This window comes from Cervus canadensis, chromosome 20 (assembly GCF_019320065.1).
Source record: "Cervus canadensis isolate Bull #8, Minnesota chromosome 20, ASM1932006v1, whole genome shotgun sequence".
NCBI classification, from domain to species: Eukaryota; Metazoa; Chordata; class Mammalia; order Artiodactyla; family Cervidae; genus Cervus; species Cervus canadensis.
Genome location: NC_057405.1, coordinates 41,359,753 through 41,382,969, shown reverse-complemented (window position 1 = coordinate 41,382,969; position 23,217 = coordinate 41,359,753). Strand labels below are relative to the sequence as shown.

Here is a 23,217-nt window from a genome sequence, read left to right as displayed (position 1 = left end):
TTAGTAATATCTTTCAGGTATAATCCAGATTATAAGGTTGTCATAGTATCCATCCCGTGTTAGGAAGAATTTCCCATAGATTTATAAAGAAAAGAACTGACTTTGTTTGCATTTGGATATTTAAAATTGTGCTAACACCGTGCTTACTTTAAAAACAGGAATAGAAATTAATATAAATGCTGCTTAAAATCTTTCATGATTTTTTTCTTTCACAAAATAAACTGCTTCTGTTTTCTTTCCTGTCTTGTTACACAAGAGTGCTCAAAAACATAAAGATTAGAGAGAACACTCAGGGAATGACTTCACTGTTTAAATATCATACTAGGTAGTGAAAGGATTAAAAAAAAAAATAAACGGTGGTTTCACTGGAAGGTTTCTAACTATAAATATCTAGACATGTTTTATCCAGACCTAACAGAGCTGAAAAAAGAAATATTTTTCTTTGCTCAACCTTTCAAACATATCATAAAATGAAATAAAAAGTCAATAATTATATATACTGACTATGCAACATCATATAGAATGTATGTTAACTAGGTAAATAGGGACTTTCAACATTTTTAAACCTGAACTTGAAAGAATTCAACTGCTCTGTAAAAACACTGATGATGGGAAAAAAATCATCAGTAATTGGTTTAAGAAGAAATTGGTTCTTAAACATAATGCAAGCAAATACAGGGGTTATTTAGAAATGTGGGCACAGAGTATGTAAGTGCTAGTTGCAAACAGAGAGATGGAAGAAACACCTGTGAGAGACCAGCGACACCAGAACAGAAGGGAGAGACGGTCATGGCTAATGAGAGTGTGCCGCGCGGGAAGTAGACCTGGGCGGGAATGCGGCTGTCTGTCTTGTCAGGTTCCTTCTACACGGGTTCTATGGCAGCAGAAGCAAAGAGGAGGGCTGCGTACTCTTTATGCAGTATGTAAGTCTTGAAAATAAAAACACCGTGCATAGCGCATCTTTTTGCCTTCTCAAATCTATAACACACATAAAAGGAGGAATCATACACACACACTCCTCCCCAATGGTATTGAAGGATTTTATGATATCATGTCACAAATTTCATATTCTCTACCAATACAGTCAACTGAACCCAAACCTGCAGCTGCCTTTGAAATATATCAGTGTATGGGTATCTCTAAACTCTGGAAATTCTTGGTATTTCAGGTAAACAAACAAAAATACAACACATATTTGAGTTAGAATTGTTTTTCTCTGCAACCTGAATATGTGACAGATCCTCAAAAGTGAAAGCATAGATTCAGCCCAAACCAGAACTCACCAGTTAAACAATAACTGTGGAACACTCCTTCTACTCTTAAACAGGGTAGAATTTGTTTTAATCTAAAAATTCTCTCCCAAACTTGTGAGTTAAGAGGAACCAAATATCAGCTAAGAAAAGAATATTTTGTCATTGTCCTAAACTGATACTTTAAAAGTTAAAACCAAAAATAATATCCCTATTCTGAAATATCAAAATAGGCAGTAACAGCAGAAATAAGATCATAATCTAAAAATGGCAAATCACATGTCAGTTTTACTTCTGCACTCAATAAAGTGGCTTCGATAGTGACCATAGAAAAGACTTTCTTGTTCAACCAGCATATAAATATTTAAGAATGGCCTAATAAAATCCTACATTATTAATACTGTTTAAAATATTAACCAAATTAATCAAGTAGATGTTTATAGAAAGCCAAAGTACATATTAATCTATATGTGATGTAATTATATCCAGAAGAGAAAACTAGTCTTTAAAATCAAACATAAAGAAGCAACAGACCCCAGAAAATGAAAGCTCTAATGAGGCAGGTAAGAGGAGTGGGGATAGCCAGTTCTTTGTTTTATTTTATTTATTTATTTTAGTTGGAGGCTAATTACTTTACAATATTGTAGTGGTTTTTACCATACATTGATATGAATCAGCCATGGGTTTGGATGTTTGTAGTCAGCTTTCTTTAAAGGTCTGCTGTCAGCTTTTATATCTAGAAATAGGCAAAAATGTAGTTGTTTTCATTAGAGTGTTCAGAAATCTAATTGATCCTTGAAGTGTAAAAGACAGAGATTCTAAGGTATGAGCAAGAATGAAGTCAGACACCGCAAGCCAATCATTTGCCAAAAATTGATGAAATAAAGATGAAGAGCTGACTCATTGGAAAACTCTGATGCTGGGAAAGATTGAAGTCAAGAGGAGAAGGGAGTGACAAAGGATAAGACGGTTGGATGGCATCACTGACTCAATGGACATGAGTTCCAACAAACTCCAGGAGATAGTGAAGGACAGGGGAGCCTGGTGTGCTGCAGTCCACGGGAGTCGCAAAGAGTTGGACAGGACTTAGAGACTGAACAACAATGGGGGTGGGGGAATCATTGAAATTCAAAAGTAGTACTACTGTCTCCTGAGAAACCTGTATGCTGGTCAAAACTCAACAGTTAGCATGCTTATTTAACTTATATAAACAGGACATCATGTGAAATACCAGGCTGGATAATGAAAAGCTGGAATCAAGATTGCCAGGAGAAATATCAACAATCTCAGATAAGCAGATGATACCACTCTAATGGCAGAAAGTGAAGAGGAACTAAAGAGCCTCTTGATGAGGGTGAAAGAGGACAGTGAAAAAGCTAGTTTGAAACTCAACATTCAAAAAACTAAGATCATGGCATCTGGTCCCATCACTTCTTGGCAAATAGATGGGGAAACTGACAGATTTTCTTTTCTTGGGCTCCAAAATCACTGTGGATGGTGACTGCAGCCATGAAATTAAAAGACACTTACTCCTTGGAAGGAAAGCTATGACAAACTTAGCTTATTTGAAAGCAGAGACATCACTTTGCTAACAAAGGTCCATATAGTCAAAGCTATGTTTTTTTTCCAGCAGTTATGTACAGATGTGAGAGTTTGACCATAAAGAAGGCTGAGCACCGAAGAACTGTTGCTTTTGAACTGAGGAGCTGGAGAAGACTCTTGAGAATCCCTTGGACAGCAAAGAGATCAAACCAGTCAATCCTGAAGGAAATCAACCCTGACTATTTATCGGAAGGACTGATGTTAAAGCTGAAGCTCCAATACTTTGGCCACCTTATGTGAAGAACTGATTCATTGGAAAAGACCCTAATGCTGGGAAAGATTGAGGGCAAAAGGAGAAGGGGGTGACAGAGGATAAGATGGTTAGATGACATCACCAACTTAATGGACATGAGTTTGAGCAAACTCTGGGAGACAGTGAAGGACAGGGAAGCTTGGCATGCTGTAGTCCACGGGGTTGCAAAGAGTCAGATGCAACTTAGTGACAGAACAACAACAACCACAGAATGAAAGAAACCCTTTACTACATGAGCATTAAAAAATGATGGCCAAGCAGAAAAATGGGATTCTAGCTAAAAGAGCGAGGCTCCTAACCAGGGCTCAGAAGCTGTATTGGTAGAAAAAGAAAAGTCGACTTCTGACAAATCTCATCAATACCACATAATCTACAGAGACAGAAGAAACTAGGAAGAAGTTGTGGTAAAATCCTCAAGAATAGATGCCCAAAATATTAGAGTCTAGGTCTCAGGCTCAGAACAAATGCAGAAGAAACTTCAGGGCTCACTAGTTTATAGGGCTTCACTACAAACTGGGAAAATGATCTGAAACCCCAAATTATACTGACACAGGAATAAGAGTACAACTCTGCCTAGAGAACAAAGACAAAATCTAAGAACAGAAAACAGAAGTCAGGTCATCCAACCTAGACTGGACTCAGGCTTTAACAAGACCTCTTTTCTGGCCCATCCCTATCAGCAGGTGCTGAAAAAGTGGCTAGAACTCCTATGACATGACTCTAAAACTCAGTTCCCTGGGAGTAACAGTTCTCAAATACAGTAAAGACAATTTGCAAACACCCTCCCTCTGAATCAGTTCCAATAGGAGGTCTGTTCAGAGATGCTGCTATTTAGCATAAGCTAGATGAAATTTACTAGACACATACACACACAATGCAAAAAGTTAAAAAAAAGTCAGGGGAGATCATGGCATGAAAAACCAGATGTTATTTTGAGAAAAACAAATAAACAAATCCAATAAAAAGAAGCTCATTCTCTACAAGTATTAATACATCATGCTATCAAAGAACTTAAAAGAATAAAAATTCAATAATATGAGAGCTCAAAGCTAAGATAAACAACCAAATGAAATTTAAAAAAAAAGAGAGAGATTCAGAGCCAGAGAAACAGAGAGGCCAAACACCATTTTCAAACCAATAGATAAATTATAAGCATCAAGCCACAAACATACACATAGTCATGAGATTATCAAGTGCATGTAAAGGAACTAGATTAAGAATTTAATTAAGTAGAGAGAATGTGATACACGTGGAAGGAAAAGATGATCCAGGCCATGGCAATCAGTATAAAAGGCAAGGCATTCAACTAATGGCACAGAAAACATGTCCAAAGACAAAATATAAAAATCTCCTAAAACAGTGAAAAGAACCAAAATGGCCAGCTGAAACATTTAAGAAGTCCTGGAATATAACACCTCTGAGCCTTTCCAGAAAAGTGAAAAACCCAACCAACCAAAAGATAAATCAAAAGACAGATCTCAGTGGAAACAATGTTTAAAAGGATCACTGGTATTTGGTGAGTACTGAATCCCCCCACATGCAGGAAACATAAAACTCAACATCAGTGATACTTATGCTATATAAGAAGAATGATTTAGAAGATTTGATAAAGTAAAAGAAATAATATAAATAATACAAACACTGAAGATCAAATAAGGAGGCTGGATGCAATTTAAGGACTCTCTTAGCTTCACATAAGATGTCACATAATGCTATACAAAAATTAAACAGAGGTTTTGACATCACTGATGCTTTTATAATCTCTTGTTTTTAATATTAGTGGGATCTTCATGAACTCTTGTGGTAAACAATATTTATTCAAACTAATCCATTCATTTAATCTTTCTTTGTGTTAAAACCTTAATTAATTTTGGTACTTCTAAACTACATTATATGATACTTTAATTAATCTTGGTACTTCAAAAATACCATTATTATATGATATTATTTTATAAAAAATTCTTCCTACCTACATGTATGTGTGTGAGTGAGTGTATATCTCTATTGTACAGAGAGTTGTCTGAAATAATGTTTACCTAAAGCTAATGGCAGCTATTGTGAGATTATAAAAACTTGGAGTGATATTTTGCTTTTTTCTTGTTTTTTATTTTGCTTAATTTTTTCATGTAGTATTATTGTATCAACAACGAAATAACTTTACCCAAATATTTGGAAGAATTAATGACCAAGATAGTGTCAAATCCCCCACTTGGAAATAGCTGTTTCACGGTTTTCTTAGCTGAGACGTTACTGAGCTAAACAATTTTATCCTAAACAATAGAAAGCTATTAGCTAGTTAAAAATAATGATTTTTCAGAGAGGGAACTGGACAACAGAAGTGCAATAAATATATTTTGACTTGGGAAGAGCATTGTTGACAGTCAAAGATTAATAATAAAATTGTGCGTTTACATAGTGCTCTTCACCTTCACAACTCTTCACAGAACACTAAATTATCTCTGAAAATACTAAAAATAATCTTTTTTTTAATTTCTGAAACAAGGAAACCTTATAAAAATCATGTCTGCCTCCCTCTAAGTTTATGTTATCGCTTTCTAATGTTGAAGACACTAAACACAAAGCAAGCAAATCAATGACTTAAAAAGCTCACAATTAAAACTTAAAGAACTCTTCTATACATTTACATTTTAGACCAACACATTTATATTTTAGGCTAAATGTATGATATCCTCACAGAGTTTATCACCCATCATTTGCAGTGTATTGAAGTATATTATAAGTTTAAACACCTATTTAAAAATTTAAAAAAAAATTAAACTAGAAGAGTCTCTAGCTCAACCCCTTTCATTTTACAGGTGAGAAAACTGAAATTCTAGAGCTGAAGGGACATAAGATTTGCCAAAATTCATGTAACTCAAGTTCAAACTCACATCTTCCCTTGAGTCTTTGCTCTTTCTGTCTATACCACACAGGAAAACTTAACTTACGCTCTGCTTGTGAAAGAAAGAGAGAGAGAGAGAAAGAGGGAGGGTAGGAGAGAAGGAGCAGGGGAAGAAGGAAGGAAAGAAAGAAAAAGAGAAAGGGAGAGAGGGAAAAAGGAAGGAAAGAAAGAGAAAGATCAAATGCGCTTTTAGCACATAAAAAAACAGCTGAACAAAATTTCTCTTTAAATTTTTATAAATCTAATGTCTGTGTTAAAAAACATGGGAGGGAAAAAAATATCTGATTATTACACATAAAAACACTAAATGCTTGCTTCTATGTTTTACAAGACTCCAAACTCTAGGTCACAAATACAGGTCACATGATAAAGTCCATGTGGGAAAATTACTATAGTAATACATTCCCTGGATTAAGAGATAGAAATTTTTATCAAAAATACTAGTCAACTAATCGTCCAGGTAGCTCCAATTTCTAGAACATGACTTATTTTAGAAATTAAGGAATTTTCATTCACAAGTTCAATGTATACCATACAATGTGGTGATACCATAAACAACTTTAGCTGAGAGAATATTCTCACCTAGAAAACTGTCATCCTTTTAAAGCTATCCTCATTCTTGAAACAGATTTTAAGGCACTGTTTATTTGTTCATTTGTTTGAATACACCACATTTTGAGTTGCTCTGCAATGCTTGGCAATTCTGCCCTGCCATTTATTTATGGTTTTCTGCTTATATCTTTCTGAAATGTGTCATTCAAGCTTGTGATCTCTTGTTCATTTCAATCCAATTTAACAGGAATGTACAAAATATTTGTTATGTGCAAAGCACGGTTCTTGACACTGCAAGAGGCCAAAGGTGAATACGCTGCAGCCCTTACCCTTAAAGGTAATATTGGAAACACTACACATAAGAATAACTGAAATACGAGTTTCAAAGTGAAAAGCGCTGATACAGAAGTATAACCCACATGTGTTGAGGGAGATCAGCAAAGAGACCTGGTTAAAGAACCACTTAGGGGGTCCTGGCTCATATTAAGGGTTCAACAGACACTAGTGTTTATTTTCTTTTTAATCTTACTGTAAGATCACTATATGACCTCATTCACCAACTCACTTCCTAGCCAACATCAGCAATAAAAAAAAAGTTTGCTGCCATAAATCTCCTCTACTGTCAAGAGAAAGTCATTCTTCAACAAACCAAATCTATTTCCATGGTGCAACTTAAAAAATTTTTAATGTTCAGAATCTTCTTTCTTCCCTGATTTCTCTCTCTCCCTGCTTAGTAACAGCAAAGTGGCTTCAACAGTTGAAGCCAGGATTATGGTCTAGGTTGTTCTTCATTGAGACAAGAGTAGTATCTTCAACACCTCCAGAAGTGTGTTATGCCAGATTTCAAACACTCAGAGGCTTTTATTTACCATTAAAATATTATAGCACCATTCTCAAATCTGCTTCTGATTAAAAAAAAATTAAGAAAATTGAAAAGAAAAAATGTAACCACACTCCTTTTAATGCACATCTATTATTCTCCTATATGATATAATTTCACTAGCAAAAGCAGGGCCTTCAGAATTCAGTATTAATCACAGTACTATCCCACATGGCTGTATATATAACCTTGTGCTCTTTAGATGTGGGGGCAGCAGGAGAAAATGGAAAAGTGCCTTCTCAGGACAGCCTCACCAAAATGCCAGTTCATTCAATCCAATTATTTGGAATGAGAAAAATTTCTTGTCAAGTAGTTAATCATCCTTTCCAAAGTTCTGTAGAAACTTTGCACTATTCTGCTCTTGGCACTTAAGAACATTCCAGTCTGTTAGCTCTGATGGAAAAACAGTATAAAGGATAAAAATTGAGTTGGGAGTATCAAAAACCTTGCCACACAAAAACATTTGACCCAATCAATCCAAACTCTATACACAAAAACATACATTAGGATGTATTTAGCCTTGCCCTGAAAATAAAACCCAATATCAAACCCCACTCATTAGATGATAATCAAAATTCAATGAAAATAAAACAAAAATCTATGGAATGCAGCTAAAACAGTGCTTATTTAGTGCTCTTATCAAATAAGAAAAAAGATTTCACATTAGTAATATATGTTTTCACCTAAAAATACCAGATAAACAAAATAAACGAAAGAAATAATGACAACTGTGGAAAAAAAAAAAATCACTGGAGCACAAAACTGAAAAGTGGAAAAAATGCAATGAAACAGAAAGTTGGTTCTTTGAAAAGACTGGGCTTCCCTGGTGGCTCAAGCGGTAAAGAATCTGCCTGCAATGCAGGAGACCCAGTTTTAATCCTTGGGTCAGGAAGATCCCCTGGAGAAGAAAATGGCAACCCACTCCAGTTTCTTGCCTGGAGAACTCCATGAACAGAGGAGCCCAGTGGGCTACAGTCCACAGGGTCACAAAGAGTTGGACATGACTGAGCAACTAACTTTTGAAAAGATTAACAAAATTGACAAAACATGTTGCTACAGAGAACTAGAGGGAAAAAAATAAAGAAGATACTAATTACCAGTATCAGGAATGAAAGAGGGGCATTACTACCAATCTTACAGAAATAAAAAAGATAATAAACTAAGACTACACCAAAACTAGATACCTTAGATAAAAAGAACAAATTCCTAGAAAGACATAAATTGCTGAAACTAACTGAATAAATATTATTTTATAACTGAAGAAAATATAGAAAATATGAATAGGCCTAAAATAAGGAAAGAAACTGAATTAGTACTTAAAAATATTCCCACAAAGAAAAGCCCAGTACTAAGATTTTGTACAAGAAAGGCTCTTACCTATAGACTTGTAAGAGGTCTCATAGGCAAGGCTTGACTGCAATCTAACCCAAGTCTTGGTGGAATGTCCTATGATTTAGTCTGGAGCAAGGAGAGATACATCCATTGAGGAGTTGCCACAAAGTAATTTCTCATTCTTATCTTGTGGAAGACTGCTATCACCATTTTCATCCATCTCCCTGGTTTCAGCTGAGTGCAGAACTTTCCATCTTGTCCTCCCAGCCCTTCTACAGAAGTTTATCAAGTTGCTTGCTCACATTTTAGAGACCACTTCTTCACGACAGAGTGACCCAGTGCATATGTCGTCTGCCATCTGGACTATGCTTCTGTGCCATCCTGCGGCATGAGAGCTGTGGGAAGTTGAGACTAGATTCTGCTGATCCTACTTTTGTTGTCTGTGTAAGTAACAAACTGTCCGAATTCATTTGGGCTTGTTGTCTTTCTTACATGACTAATTTATGAAAATATGTGAAAAGTCAACTTAACACTTGTGGTAGTAATACCTGTGGCCTGATTAACCACTACACTGTTGCTTGACTGCTTGACCACTTCACAAATGAAATTTATCAACTGTTTGAAAAATAAATAGTACAAACTCCTCCTCAGAAAACATGAGCCAAGGGAAGACCACCAAAAGTGATTGGTGGTACTCTGACAGCAATCACTCTGAAACCTAAGCATGAAGAAAAAGATATCACAAGGAAAGAAAATTACAAATCAATATGATTCATAAAAAAAGATCCAAACTCCTTAATAAAATAATGGCAAACAGGTACTGACGGACCAATTTTCAGGGCAGCAATGAAGATACAGATATAGACAATAGATCTGTGAATACAGTATAGGAAAGAAAGGGTGGGATGAACTGAGAAGAGCATGGAAACATATACATTACTATATGTGAAATACATGTTGCTGTTGTTCAGTCATTAAGTCATGTCTGACTGTTTGCGACCCCATGGACTGCAGCATGCCAGGCTTCCATGTCCTTCACTATCTGCAGGAGTTTGCTCAAATTCATGTCCATTAAGGTGGTGATGGTATTAAACCATCTCATCCTCTGTTGCCCCCTTCTCCTCCTTCCCTCAATCTTTCCCAGAATCAGGATCTTCTCCAATGAGTTGGCTCTTTGCATCAGGTGGCCAGGTATTGGAGCTTCAGCTTCATCATCAGTCCTTCCAATGAATATTCAGGGTTGATTTGCTTTAGGATTGACTGGTTTAATCTCCTTGCAGCCCAAGGGACTCTCAAGAGTCTTCTCCAGCACCATAATTCAAAAGCATCAGTTCTTCAGTGCTCAGCTTTCTTGATGGTCCAACTCTCACATCCATAACTGACTACTGGAAAAACCATAGCTTTGACTATATGGACTTTTGTTGGCAAAGTGATGTCTCTGCTTTTTAACACACTGTCCAGTTTCTCACAGCTTTCCATCCAAGGAGCAAGCGTCTTTAATTTCATGGCTGCACTCACCATCTGCAGTGATTTTTGAGCCAAAGAAAACAAAGTACATCCCTATTTCCATTTTTTTCCTCATCTATTTGCCATGAAGTGATGGAACCAGCTGCCAAGATCTTAGTTTTTTTAAAGCTGAGTGATAAACCAGCTTTTTCACTGTCTCCTTCACATTCATCAGGAGGTTCCTTAGTTCCTCTTCACTTTCTGCCATTTGAGTGGTATCACCTGCATTATCTGAGGTTGTTGATATTTCTCCTGGCACTCTTGATTCTAGCTTGTGATTCTTCCAGCCCAGCATTTCATATGATGTACTCTGCATATAAGTTAAATAAGAAGGGTGACAGTATACAACCTTGATGTAATCCTTTTCCAATTTTGAACCAGTATGTTGTTCCATGTCTGGTTCTAACTGTTGTCTCCTAACCTGCATACAAGTTTCTTAGGAAGTAAGTAAGGTGGTATGGCATTCCCATGTCTTTAAGAATTTTCCACAGTTTGTTGTGATCAACAGAGTCAAAGGCTTTTGCATAATCAATGAAGCAGAGGTAGATGTTTTTCTGGAATTCTCTTGCTTTTTCCATGATACAACAATGTTGGCAATTTGACCTCTGGTTCCTCTGACTTTTTAAAACACAGCTTGCACACCTGGAAGTTCTCAGTTCATGTACTGTTGAAGTCTAGCTTTAAGGATTCTGAGTATTACCTTGCTAGTACGTGAAGCGAGTGCAATTGTGTGGTTCAGTTCAGCTCAGTCGCTCAGTCGTGTCCGACTCTTTGTGACCCCATGGACTGCAGCATGCCAGGCCTCTCTGTCCATCACCAACTCCTGGAGTCCACCCAAACCCATGTCCACTGAGTTGGTGATGCCATCCAACCATCTCATCCTCTGTCGTCCCCTTCTCCTCCTGCCCCCAATCCCTCCCAGCATCAGGGTCTTTTCAAATGAGTCAGCTCTTCGCATCAGGTGGCAAAAGTACTGGAATTTCAGCTTCAACATCAGTCCTTCCCATGAGTATTCAGGGCTGTTTTCACTTAGGATGGACATGTTGGATCTCCTTGCAGTCCAAGGGACTCTCAACAGTCTTCTCCAACACCACAGTTCAAAAGCATCAACTCTTCAACGCACAGCTTTCTTTATAGTCCAACAATCACATCCACACATGACCACTGGAATAACCACAGGCTTGACTAGACGGACCTTTGTTGACAAACTAATGTCTCTGCTTTTTCATATGCTATCTAGGTTGGTCATAACTTTCCTTCCAAGGAGTAAGCGTCTTTTAATTTCATGGCTGAAGTCACCATCTGCAGTGATTTTGAAGCCCCCCAAAATAAAGTCTCTCACTGTTTCCACTGTTTCCCCATCTATTTGCCATGAAGTCATAGGACCGGATGCCACGATCTTAGTTCTCTGAATGTTGAGCTTTAAGCCAACTTTTTCACTCTCCTCTTTCACTTTTATCAAAAGGTTTTTTAGTTCTTCTTCACTTTCTGCTATAAGGGTGGTGTCATCTGCATATCTGAGGTTATTGATATTTCTCCTGGAAATCTTGATTCCAGTTTGTGCTTCCTCCAGCCTAGCATTTCTCATGATGTACTCTGCATAAAAGTTAAATAAGCAGGGTGACAATATAAAGCCTTATGTACTCCTTTGCCTATTTGGAACCAGTCTGCTGTTCCATGTCCTATTCTAACTGTTACTTCCTGACCTGCATACAGGTTTCTCAAGAGGCAGGTCAGGTGGTCTGGTATTCCCATCTCTTTCAGAATTTTCCATAGTTTATTGTGATCCACATGGTCAAAGGCTTTGGCATAATTAATAAAGCAGGAATAGATGTTTTTATGGAACTCTCTTGCTTTTTTGATGATCTAGTGGATGTTGGCAGTTTGATCTCTGGCTCCTCTGCCTTTTCTAAAGCCAGTTTGAACATCTGGAAGTTCATGGTTCACATATTGCTGAAGCCTGGCTTGGAGAGTTTTGAGCATTACTTTTCTAGAGTGTGAGATGAGTGCAATTGTGCGATAGTTTGAGCATTCTTTGGCATTGCCTTTCTTTGGGATTAGATTGAAAACTGACCTTTTCCATCCTGTGGCCACTGATGAGTTTTCCAAATTTGCTGGCATATTGAGTACAGCACTTTCACAGCATCATCTTTCAGGATTTGAAATAGCTCAAGTGGAATTCCATGACCTGCACTAGCTTTGTTTGTAGTGATGCTTCCTAAGGCCCACTTGACTTCACATTCCAGGATGTCTGGCTCTAGGTGAGTGTGAGTGATCACACCATCGTGATTATCTGGGTCGTGAAGATCTTTTTTGCACAGTTCTGTGTATTCTTGCCACCTCTTCTTAATATCTTCTACTTCTGTTAGGATTTTAAATAGCTCAGGTGGAATTCCGTCACCTTCACTAGTTTTGCTCTTAGTAATGTCTCCTAAGGCCCACTTGACATCACACTATAGGATGTCTGTCTCTACATGACTGATCACACCATCATGGTTATCCGGATCATTAGGACATTTTTTGTACAGTTCTTCTGTATATTACTGCCACCTCTTCTTAATCTCTTCTGCTTCTGCTAGATCTTTGCCATTCCTGTCCTTTATTGTGCCTTGCACACAATATTCCCTTGATACCTCCAATTTTCTTGAAAAGATTTCTAGTCTTTCCCATCTTATTGTTTTCCTCTGTTTCTTTGCACTGTTCACTTAAGAAGGCTTTCTTATCTCTCCTTGCTATTCGCTGGAACTATGCATTCAAATGGGTATATCTTTCCTTTTCCCCTTTGCCTTTAGCTTCTCTTCTTTTCTCAGCTATTTGTAAGGCCTCCTCAGACAACCATTTTGCCTTTTTGCATTTCTTTTTCTTGGGGATGGTTTTGATCACCATCTCCTATACAATGTCACGAACTTCCATCCATAGTTCTTCAGACACTCTATCAGATCTAGCCCCTTGAGTCTATTTGTCACTTCCAGTGTATAATCATAAGGGGTTTGATTTAGGGCATACCTGCATGGTCTACTGGTTTTCCCTAGTTTCTTTAAGTCTGAATTTTGCAATAAGGAGTTCATGATCTGAGCCACAGTCAGCTCCTGGTCTTGTTTTTGCTGACTGTATAGAGCTTCCCCACCTTCGGCTGCAAAGAAAATAATCAATCTGACTTCAGTGTTGCCATCTGGCGATGTCCATGTGTAGCCTCATCCCTGGTGTTGTTGGAAGACGGTGTTTCTATGACCAGTGTGTTCTCTTGACAAAACTGTTAGTCCTTACCCTGCTTCATGGTGTTCTTCAAAGTCAAACTATATAGATAACCAGTGGGAATCTTCTGTATGACACACAGGGCTCAAACCACTAGGGCTGTGACAATCTAGGGGGGTGGGATGGGGTGGGATGTTGGCAGGAAGTTCTAGAGAGAGGGGACATATGCATACCTATGCCTGATTTATGCTGATATATGGAAAAAGTCCAGTCCCATCACTTCATGGTAAATAGATGGCAAAACAGTGGAAACAGTGAGAGACTTTATTTCTGGGGGCTCCAATATCACTACAGATGGTGACTGCAGCCATGAAATTAAAAGATGTTTACTCCTTGGAAGAAAAGCTATCACCAACCTAGACAGCATATTAAAAAGCAGAGACATTAGTTTGCCAACAAAGGTCCATCTAGTCAAAGCTATGGTTTTACCAGTGGTCATGTATGGATGTGAGAGTTGGATTATAAAGAAAGCTGAGGGTTTTACCAGTGGTCATGTATGGATGTGAGAGCTGGATTATAAAGAAAGCTGAGTGCCAAGGAACTGATGCTTTTGAACTGTGGTGTTGGAGAAGACTCTTGAGAGTTCTTGCAGTTCCTTGGACTGCAAGGAGATCCAACCTGTCCATCCTAAAGGAGATCAGTCCTGGGTGTTCATTGGAAGGACTGATATTGAAGCTGAAACTCCAATACTTTGGCCACCTGATGCGAAGAGACCACTGGAAAAGACCCTGATGCTGGTAAAGATTGAAGGTGGGAGGAGAGGGGGCCAAAGAGGATGAGATGTTGGATGGCATCACCAATTCAATGGACATGAGTTTGAGCATGCTCCGGAATTTGGTGATTGCCAGGGAAACCTGTCATGCTGCAGTCCATGGGGTCGCAAAGAGTCAGACACAACTCAGCAACTGAACTGAACTGATGACAAAAATCAATACAATATTGTAAAGCAATTATCCTCCAATTAAAAATAAATAATTTTTTAAAAAAGAAGCTGAATACGGCAGAAAAACCACAACCTTGGTGGAAAAGCAAGATGGAGACATATGAGAAAGTAAGTAATGGAAGAAAATTATTTAATAAAATCACTATCATTTCTGGGAAAAAAAAATATTGGCAAAACAAATGCAATAATATAGAAAAAGAAACATCATAATAAAAAAAGATTTAATCCTAGTGGTGCAATGATGCCTTAGCCTCCAAAATCCATTAATGTAATACACTTTATTAATAAACTAAAAGATTAAAAACACATGATCACATTAGATATAGAAACATTATTTGGTAATTCTAACACCTACTACAATAAAACCTTTCAACAAATTACATATGCAAGGAAAATTTCTCAAATTCTTAGTGGGGAAATATACACAAAATTTCACACCTAACATCATTTTTAGTGAAAGCCTGAGTGCTTTCCTCTTACAGTTGGGGCAAAGCAATAATGTCTGATATTGATGTGTGATGATGATGGTGGTGGTGTTGGTGGTAATTATAATAATAAATTATCATTTAGAATAAGGACAACATAATTGGAAAAATATAAAACATTCTTATTCATAGATGACATACTCTGTATTTGTAGAAAATCTGCAAATATCCACACACAAAAAAAATTTACTAGAACCAATAAATAAATTAAGGAAGGTCATACTATTGCTACAAGATCAACAAAATAAAAGTTAATTGTGTTTCAGTATGCTAGCAATGAAAATACTAAAAATAAATTATGAAAACAATAACAGTAGCCTCTAATTTAATTAAATTCTTAGGACTAAATCTAGCAAAAGCATGTAAGATGTATGTACTGAAAATCATATAATATTACTGAGATTATTAGAGATCTAAATAAATGAAGGTACTTTCCATGACCATGAATTGGATGACTTCATATTGTCAACACAGTTACTGCCAATTGATCTATAAATTCAATGCACCTCTTATCATCTGTAGTAGTTGTTTTTCTGGAAATGACAATCTAATCCTAAAATTTGTATGTGAGTGTAAATGTAGAATATTCACAAACAGTTGTGAAAAAAAACAACAAAGTTGGAATACTATTTGATTTCAAAATTTATTATTAAAGCAAGGGTAATCATATAAACATGGCATTACCTCAAGGCATTAGCTCATCAGAATTGACAGTCCAGAAATAAACTGTTATATTTATAATCCATTGATTCTTATAATACTTTTATTGAGCCATAATTCACATACCATTAAATTTATCCTTTTAGAGTGTGCAATCGCATGATTTTCAGTATAATCACAGAGTTAAGTGACCATTAGCATTATCTAATTTTAAAATATGTTTGTTAGCCCAAAATGAAACCCTCACGTACTAAAAATCCCTAACTACATAGTCTCTAACTCTCTCCAGCCCTAGGCAACCACTAATCTATTTTTGGTCTCTACAGACTTGCCTCTTCTGAACATTTTATATAAATAGAATCATACAACATTTAGTCTTTTGTGACTGATTGTTTCCACTTTGGTTTATTAAGAGTAACTTTTATCAATATTTGTGTACAAGCTTTTGTGTGAAAAAAACTTTTCCAAATCCTTACCAATACTTGTTATATGTCCTTGTTATAGTCATCCTAGTGAATTTGAAGGAGTATTCCATTGTGATACTGATTTGCATTTCCCTAATGATTAATAACTGGCTTCCCTGGTGGCTCAGAGATTAAAGCATCTGCCCGCAATGCTGGAGACCTGGGTTCGATCCCTGGATCGGGAAGATCCCCTGGAGAAGGAACTGGCAACCCACTCCAGTATTCTCGCTTGGAGAATCCCATGGACGGAGGAGCCTGGTGGGCTACAGTCCACGGGGTCACAAAGAGTCGGACACAAAGTGACTTCACTTCACTTCAATGATTAATAATATGAGCATCTTTTCATGTTCCTATCAGCCTCTGTATTTTTCCTTTAGAGAAATGTTTATTCAAAATTTTTCCATTTTCAACTGGGTTTTTTCTTCTTACTGTTGAGTTGTGAGAGTCGGTGAAGCTCAAAAGTTTTTAATTTTGGTGAGGTCCAATTTACCTAAGTATTGGCAAGCATGTGGAGAAACTGGAAACCTCATATATTGCCTGTGAATATAAAACAGTACAACCATTTTGGAAGTTAGTTTGGGCAGTTTCTTAAAACACTAAACATAAACTTATGCAACCCAGCCATTCCATTCCTAGGAATCTACCCAAGAGAAGTGAAAAATTATGTGCACAAATATACATATACAGAAAAGTCCATAGCAATGTTACTTAAACAGTGAGAACTAGAAATAATCCAGTTTTCCATCAGAAAAGAATGGATAAATTAAGTGTGCTATTCTCATACAATGAAATGTTATTTTAATTAAAAAAAAGCCAGATACAAAAGAAATACATATTATATAATTCCATTTATGTGAAACAGTATGAAAAAACAAATTTATAACAACAAAAAGTAGATCAGTGGTTGCCTAGTTGTGAAGATGGGAGTGGGGATTGACTGAAAATGTGAGCAAGGGGAGTGTTCTAAAACGAGATTGTGGAGATATTTGCACAACTCTAAAACCTAAAAATCATACTTATTAAAATGTGACTTTTATCATCTGTAAGTTATACCTCAGTAAAGTGCTTTTTTAAAAGAACAATCATAAATATTTTAATGGCAATCAGTAGCATAACTTTGAAATCAAGGACAAAGTATTAGAGTTGAGGTCTTAGCAAAGTTATTAAGAAAAGATGGAAGAATAAAATAAGATTTAAGAGTAAGAAATGTATTTTTACTAATCAAACATTATTTCTTTTATCTCCAAAGTATGTGTGTTAGTCGCTCAGTCATGTCCAACTCTTTGCAACCCCATGGACTGTAGACTGCCAGGTTCCTCTGTCCATGGGATTTTCCAGGCAAGGAAACTGGAGTGGGTTGCCATTTTCTTCTCCAGGGGATCTTCCCAACCCAAGGATTGAGCCCGGTCTCCAGCACTGCAGGTGGATGTTTTACCATCTGAGTTACTAGGGAAGCCCCCCTTATCTCCAAAGTAAACCTCCCAAAAAGTCTACCAGATAATTGTTTTAAATTATATAACCAGTTAGCAAACAGGCCAGATTTAAAAATCAATATATTAGTACTAATTAAATTGCTAAATTATGTGGCTATAATTTAAATAATTTATATGTAACACAAAGGTGTATTTACATCTTCAGTTCAGTCACTCAGTCTTATCCGACTCTTTGCAACCCCCACAGACTGCAGCACATCAGGTTTCAGGCTTCTTACATGGATTTAAATCTATATATATATAATTATACTACACACTTTTATATCCAACATACATACACAAATATCTGCACATAAAATATAAGGTACCTCAGAATATATATAAGAAAGTGTACAGTAACTATATAGAGGACTAAAAAGCACTAATGAAAAGACAAACAAAAAGTGTCCCATTTATTGTACTTATTAATCACTTGCTGGAGAAAAGGAAAATTTAATATTCAACAAAATGTCAAATTTCCAAAAAGACATCTGCAAAATTAATAAAACTCCTATCAAAACTCCAACAAAGTTTTTCAAAGACTTTTTCAAGTTGATTGTAAAATTTATATGACAAGCAAATTCCAATATTAAACAAGACACTTCTGATGAATAAAGTGGGGGGACTTGTCCTTGAAAGCACTGAGTTATTATCATTTATTACTGGTTAAAACAGGATTGTATTGCAGGAGAAATAGATATATCTAGACACATAAACGTTATCAGTTCAGTTCAGTTCAGTTGCTCAGACATGTCCGACTCTTTGTGACCCCATGGACTGCAGCATGCCAGGCCTCTCTGTCCATCACCAACTCCTAGAGGTTACTCAAACTCATGTCTGTTGAGTTCGTGATGCCATCCAACCATCTTATCCTCTGTTGTCCCCTTCTCCTCCTGCCTTCAATCTTTCCCAGCATCAGGGTCTTTTCAAATGAGTCAGCTCTTCACATCAGGTGGCAAAAGTTTTGGAATTTCAGCTTCAACATCAGTCCTTCCCTTGAGTATTCAGGTCTGTTTTCATTTAGGATGGACATGTTGGATCTCCTTGCAGTCCAAGGGACTCTCAAGAGTCTTCTCCAACACCACAGTTCAAAAGCATCAACTCTTCAACGCACAGCTTTCTTTATAGTCCAACAATCACATCCACACATGACCACTAGAATAACCATAGCCTTGACTAGACGGACCTTTGTTGACAAAGTAATGCCTCCACTTTTTAATATGCTGTCTAGGTTGGTCATAACTTTTCTTCCAAGGAGTCTGCATCTTTTAATTTCATGGCTGAAGTCACCATCTGCAGTGATTTTGGAGCCCAGAAAAATAAAGTCAGCCACTGTTTCCACTGTTTCCCCATCTATTTGCCATGAAGTGATGGGACCGGATGCCATGATCTTAGTTTTCTGAATGTTGAGCTTTAAGCCAACTTTTTCACCCTCCTCTTTTACTTTCATCAAGAGGCTCTTCAGTTGTTCACTTTCTGCCATAAGGGTGCTGTCATCTGCGTATCTGAGGTTATTGATATTTCTCCCAGCAATCTTGATTCCAGCTTGTGCTTCCTCCAGCCTAGCATTTCTCATGATGTACTCTGCATGTAAGTTAAATAAGGAGGGTGACAACATACAACCTTGACGTACTCCTTTCCCTATTTGGAACAAATCTGTTGATCCATGTCCAGTTCTAACTGTTGCTTCCTGACTTGCATACAGGTTTCTCAAGAGGCAGGTCAGGTGGTCTGGTATGCCCAATTATTTTGTGGTGATCCACACAGTCAAAGGCATTGGAATAGTAAATAAAGCAGAAATAGATGTTTTTCTGGAACTCTCTTGCTTTTCCAATAACCCAACAGATGTTGGCAATTTGATCTCTGGTTCCTCTGCCTTTTCAAAAACCAGCTTGAACTTCTGTAAGTTCATGGTCCACATATTGCTGAAGCCTGGCTTGGAGAATTTTGAGCATCACTTTACTAGCGTGTGAGATGAGTGCAACTGTGTGGTAGTTTGAACATTCTTTGGCATTGCCTTTCTTTGGGACTGGAATGGAAACTGACCTTTTCCAGTCCTGTGGTCACTGCTGAGTATTCCAAATTTGCTGGCATATTGAGTACAGCACTTTCACAGCATCATCTTTTAGGATTTGAAATAGCTCTACTGGAATTCCATCACCTCCACTAGCTTTGTTCATAGTGATGCTTCCTAAGGCCCACTTGACTTCGCATTCCAGGATGTCTGGCTCTAGGTGAGTGATCATACCATCGTGATTGTCTGGGTCCTTAAGATCTTTTTTATATAGTTCTTCTGTGTATTCTTCTGCTTCTGTTAGGTCCATACCATTTCTGCCCTTTATTGAGTCCATTTTGCATGAAATGTTCCCTTGGTATCTCTAGTTTTCTTCAAGAGATCTCTAGTCTTTCCCATTCTACTGTTTTCCTCTATCTCTTTGCACTGATTATTGAAGAAGGCTTTCTTATCTCCTTGCTATTCTTTGGAACTCTGCATTCAAATTGGTATATCTTTCCTTCTCTCCTTTTCTTTTTTCTTCTCTTCTTTTCACAGCTATTTGTAAGGCCTCCTCCGACAACCATTTTGCTTTTTTGCATTTCTTTCTCTTGGGGATGGTCTTGATTCCTGTCTCCTGTACAGTGTCACGAACCTCCATCCATAGTTCACCAGGCACTCTGTCTAGTAGATCTAATCCCTTGAATCTATTTGTCACTTCCACTGTATAATTGTAAGGGATTTGATTTAGGTCATACCTGAACGGTCTAGTTCTTTTCCATACTTTCTTCAATTTAAGTGATCTGAATTCATGATCTGAGCCGCAGTCAGCTCCCATTCTTGCTTTTGCTGACTGTATAGAGCTTCTCCATCTTTGGCTGCAAAAAATATAATCAATCTGATTTCGGTGTTGACCATCTGTGATGTCCATGTGTAGAGTCCTCTCTTGTGTTGTTGGAAGAGGGTGTTTGCTATGACCAGTGTGTTCTCTTGGCAAAACTCTGTTAGCCTTTGTCCTGCTTCATTCTGTACTCCAAGGCCAAATTCGCCTCTTACTCCAGGTGTTTCTTGACTTTCTACTTTTGCATTCCAGGCCCCTATAATGAAAAAGACATCCTTTTTGGGTGTTAGTTCTAGAAGGTCTTGTAGGTCTTCATAGAACCATTCAATTTCAGCTTCTTCCGCATTACTGGTCGGGGCATAGCCTTAGATTACCATGATATTGAATGGTTTGCCTTGGAAACGAACAGAGATCATTCTATCGTTTTTGAGATTGTATCCAAGTACTGCATTTCAGACTCTTTTGTTGACTATGATGGCTATTCCATTTCTTCTAAGGGATTCTTGCCCACAGTAGTAGATATAATGGTCATCTGAGTTAAATTCCCCCTTTCCAGTCCATTTTAGTTCGCTGATTCCTAGAATGTCAACATTCACTCTTGCCATCTCCTGTTTGACCACTTCCAATTTGCCTTGATTCATGGACCTAACATTCCAGGTTCCTATGCAATAACCTCTTTACAGCATCAGACTTTGCTTCTATATAAGAGCCCCATATAAACCAAAACTGCACAACTTATAATACTGAGCCAAATATGACAGTGCAAGAAGGTCATTCTGACCCTCCTTTGTACTCCTGAAAGCAGGAGATAAATCTATGAAAAAGGCACCCCCCATGACAGAAAAATAGAAGACAACCTTATCACCAAAGACAGTAAATTTAAGGCTGTAAACTTGTTAAACTAACCCTTATTTCCCTAGTTACTTCTTCAAATTCCTTCATCTTGTCAGTTCTTCACAAATGAATCTTCTTCATGCAAAAGGTATAAAAATTTCTTGCTCTCGTCACTTCTTCAAGCTTTGATCCTCTTGTGAAGGCTCTCATGTACATGTAAAAATTCAATAAAACTTGTACTTTCCCCCTGTTAATTTGTCTTATGTTAGTTTAATTCTTTGGCCTAGCTAGAGGCCCAAAGGGAGTCGAGGAGAATTCTTCCTCTTCTACGTATGCAATGTGTTATTTTAAACTTTTTCACTAATTTTTAGATCTCAGTCACTGTAAAAAAAATCTTACTCTTAAGTTGACTTGCCACTAAGATCTCCTCCGTATCACTAAGATATCAGCAATCAATGCCATCCCCAATGGTCATTAGATTCTTTGAATAAACTTTCCACCAGACAATTTTCCCTTCACGTAAGTGATATTTGTTTCTCCAGAAAATTCAAAGCAATAGGAAAATAACACAGAAGAAACAGTATCATTAAGAAAAAGGTGATTAGAAAGCAGAAGGGCTAAGATTCAAAATAATTCCTAGGTTCTTGCATGAGCTTTTCCTAAAGTCCTAATTAGGAATAGAGTCCTCATTTGACTTCATGCTGAAGAAGAGTGCTACAAAATAATTATATCCAAAACCTAAGGATTATATCATGATTACACATAAACATATAACTTAGAGGCAGTGTTCCATTTAACTTTGATCAAAAAATGGCAAAAAAATTAACTAAAGAAATGAAGCCTACTGAAGAATATTTACAATCTAACTAAAGGACAAATTATACTGTTTCGTTCAGATTTTTTAAAAACTAGAAATCTTTGCAAGTGCATAGTAAAATCGCAAAGGCTTAGGAGACCTATAATTTAGATTATGGACAACTAAATTTGGGAGTACCTGTATTCTGTGTTGCTGACTAAAAACTTGGTACCAAATATGAATATTTTTATAGACTTCAAGTCAAAAAACACATGCAAAAACCATGAAGTAAGCCCAGAATAGGAGGAACATGAGACCCTCTCTCCAGAACCCACACAAATTTGGATGATCTGTGCAAGCTATGAGGCTACTAATGGGTAGAGGCTCCAGCAAAGGGTACCTGTGTAAAATAGAAACTCATAGGAAGAAAGCCCAGCACTTGAAAACATGAGGGTAGGACTGGTACACAGGTACCAAGGTATTAGGTTCAGAGATAACAAAGAAAATAAAACTCTTCATTTCTTTCTTTCTTAAAACAGGAACTTGAGGTGAGACTGAAGCTATGAAGAAGGATTATTAATCCCAGTGATGAGGAGACAGTAGCCAATGAGCACGTTGTACCTCAATCAATGTCTGGCACAAAGTCAATGCCCCAGATGAATTTGTTGACTTTAATTGATATAAGGACATTTGGCATGGCCATTTCTTGTAAAATTATACACTTTTAACCTTTAAATAAAACAAAAATCTAGATGGAAAAAGAAGAGGGTAAAGTAATAAAGAGTTCCCTTTTTCATATCCTATGAACTGACTCTTAAGTTTACATTTCCAATAGCTTGTTAACTAACCTTAGTAAACCAAGCAATGGAAGGATCTTAAACTTCAAAATGACACTGAGAGCAAAAGATAAGTAATTCCATAATGCAATCTAACAAGAATCAATCATTTCTTTTAGGTCATCTTTTCCCTATATTTTTGCTAAGTGCACCAAAGTGAAATTCAATGACACCCTCAGAAGCCTCCTAGGAATAAGGCTCTCTTACTTTGTTAATTAGGTACATCAAAGACAAATCTAAAAAATTTAGGTATACCTTTCACAGTACATTTTCACATTACACTTGTATTTTTCAGTTTATATTTTCAAATTCATAGGTTGGATATTCAAACTGGTTAAATTGGCATCACTGACAAAAACTA

At 37.0% G+C, this 23,217-nt stretch overlaps 1 long non-coding RNA gene across 4 annotated transcripts in view; it reads right to left on the bottom strand.

The window, feature by feature from the left end:
* Positions 1-23,217, bottom strand: part of LOC122422574 — a 205,507-nt gene that overhangs the window by 141,642 nt on the left and 40,648 nt on the right. The gene's annotated exons all lie outside the window — the stretch shown is intronic.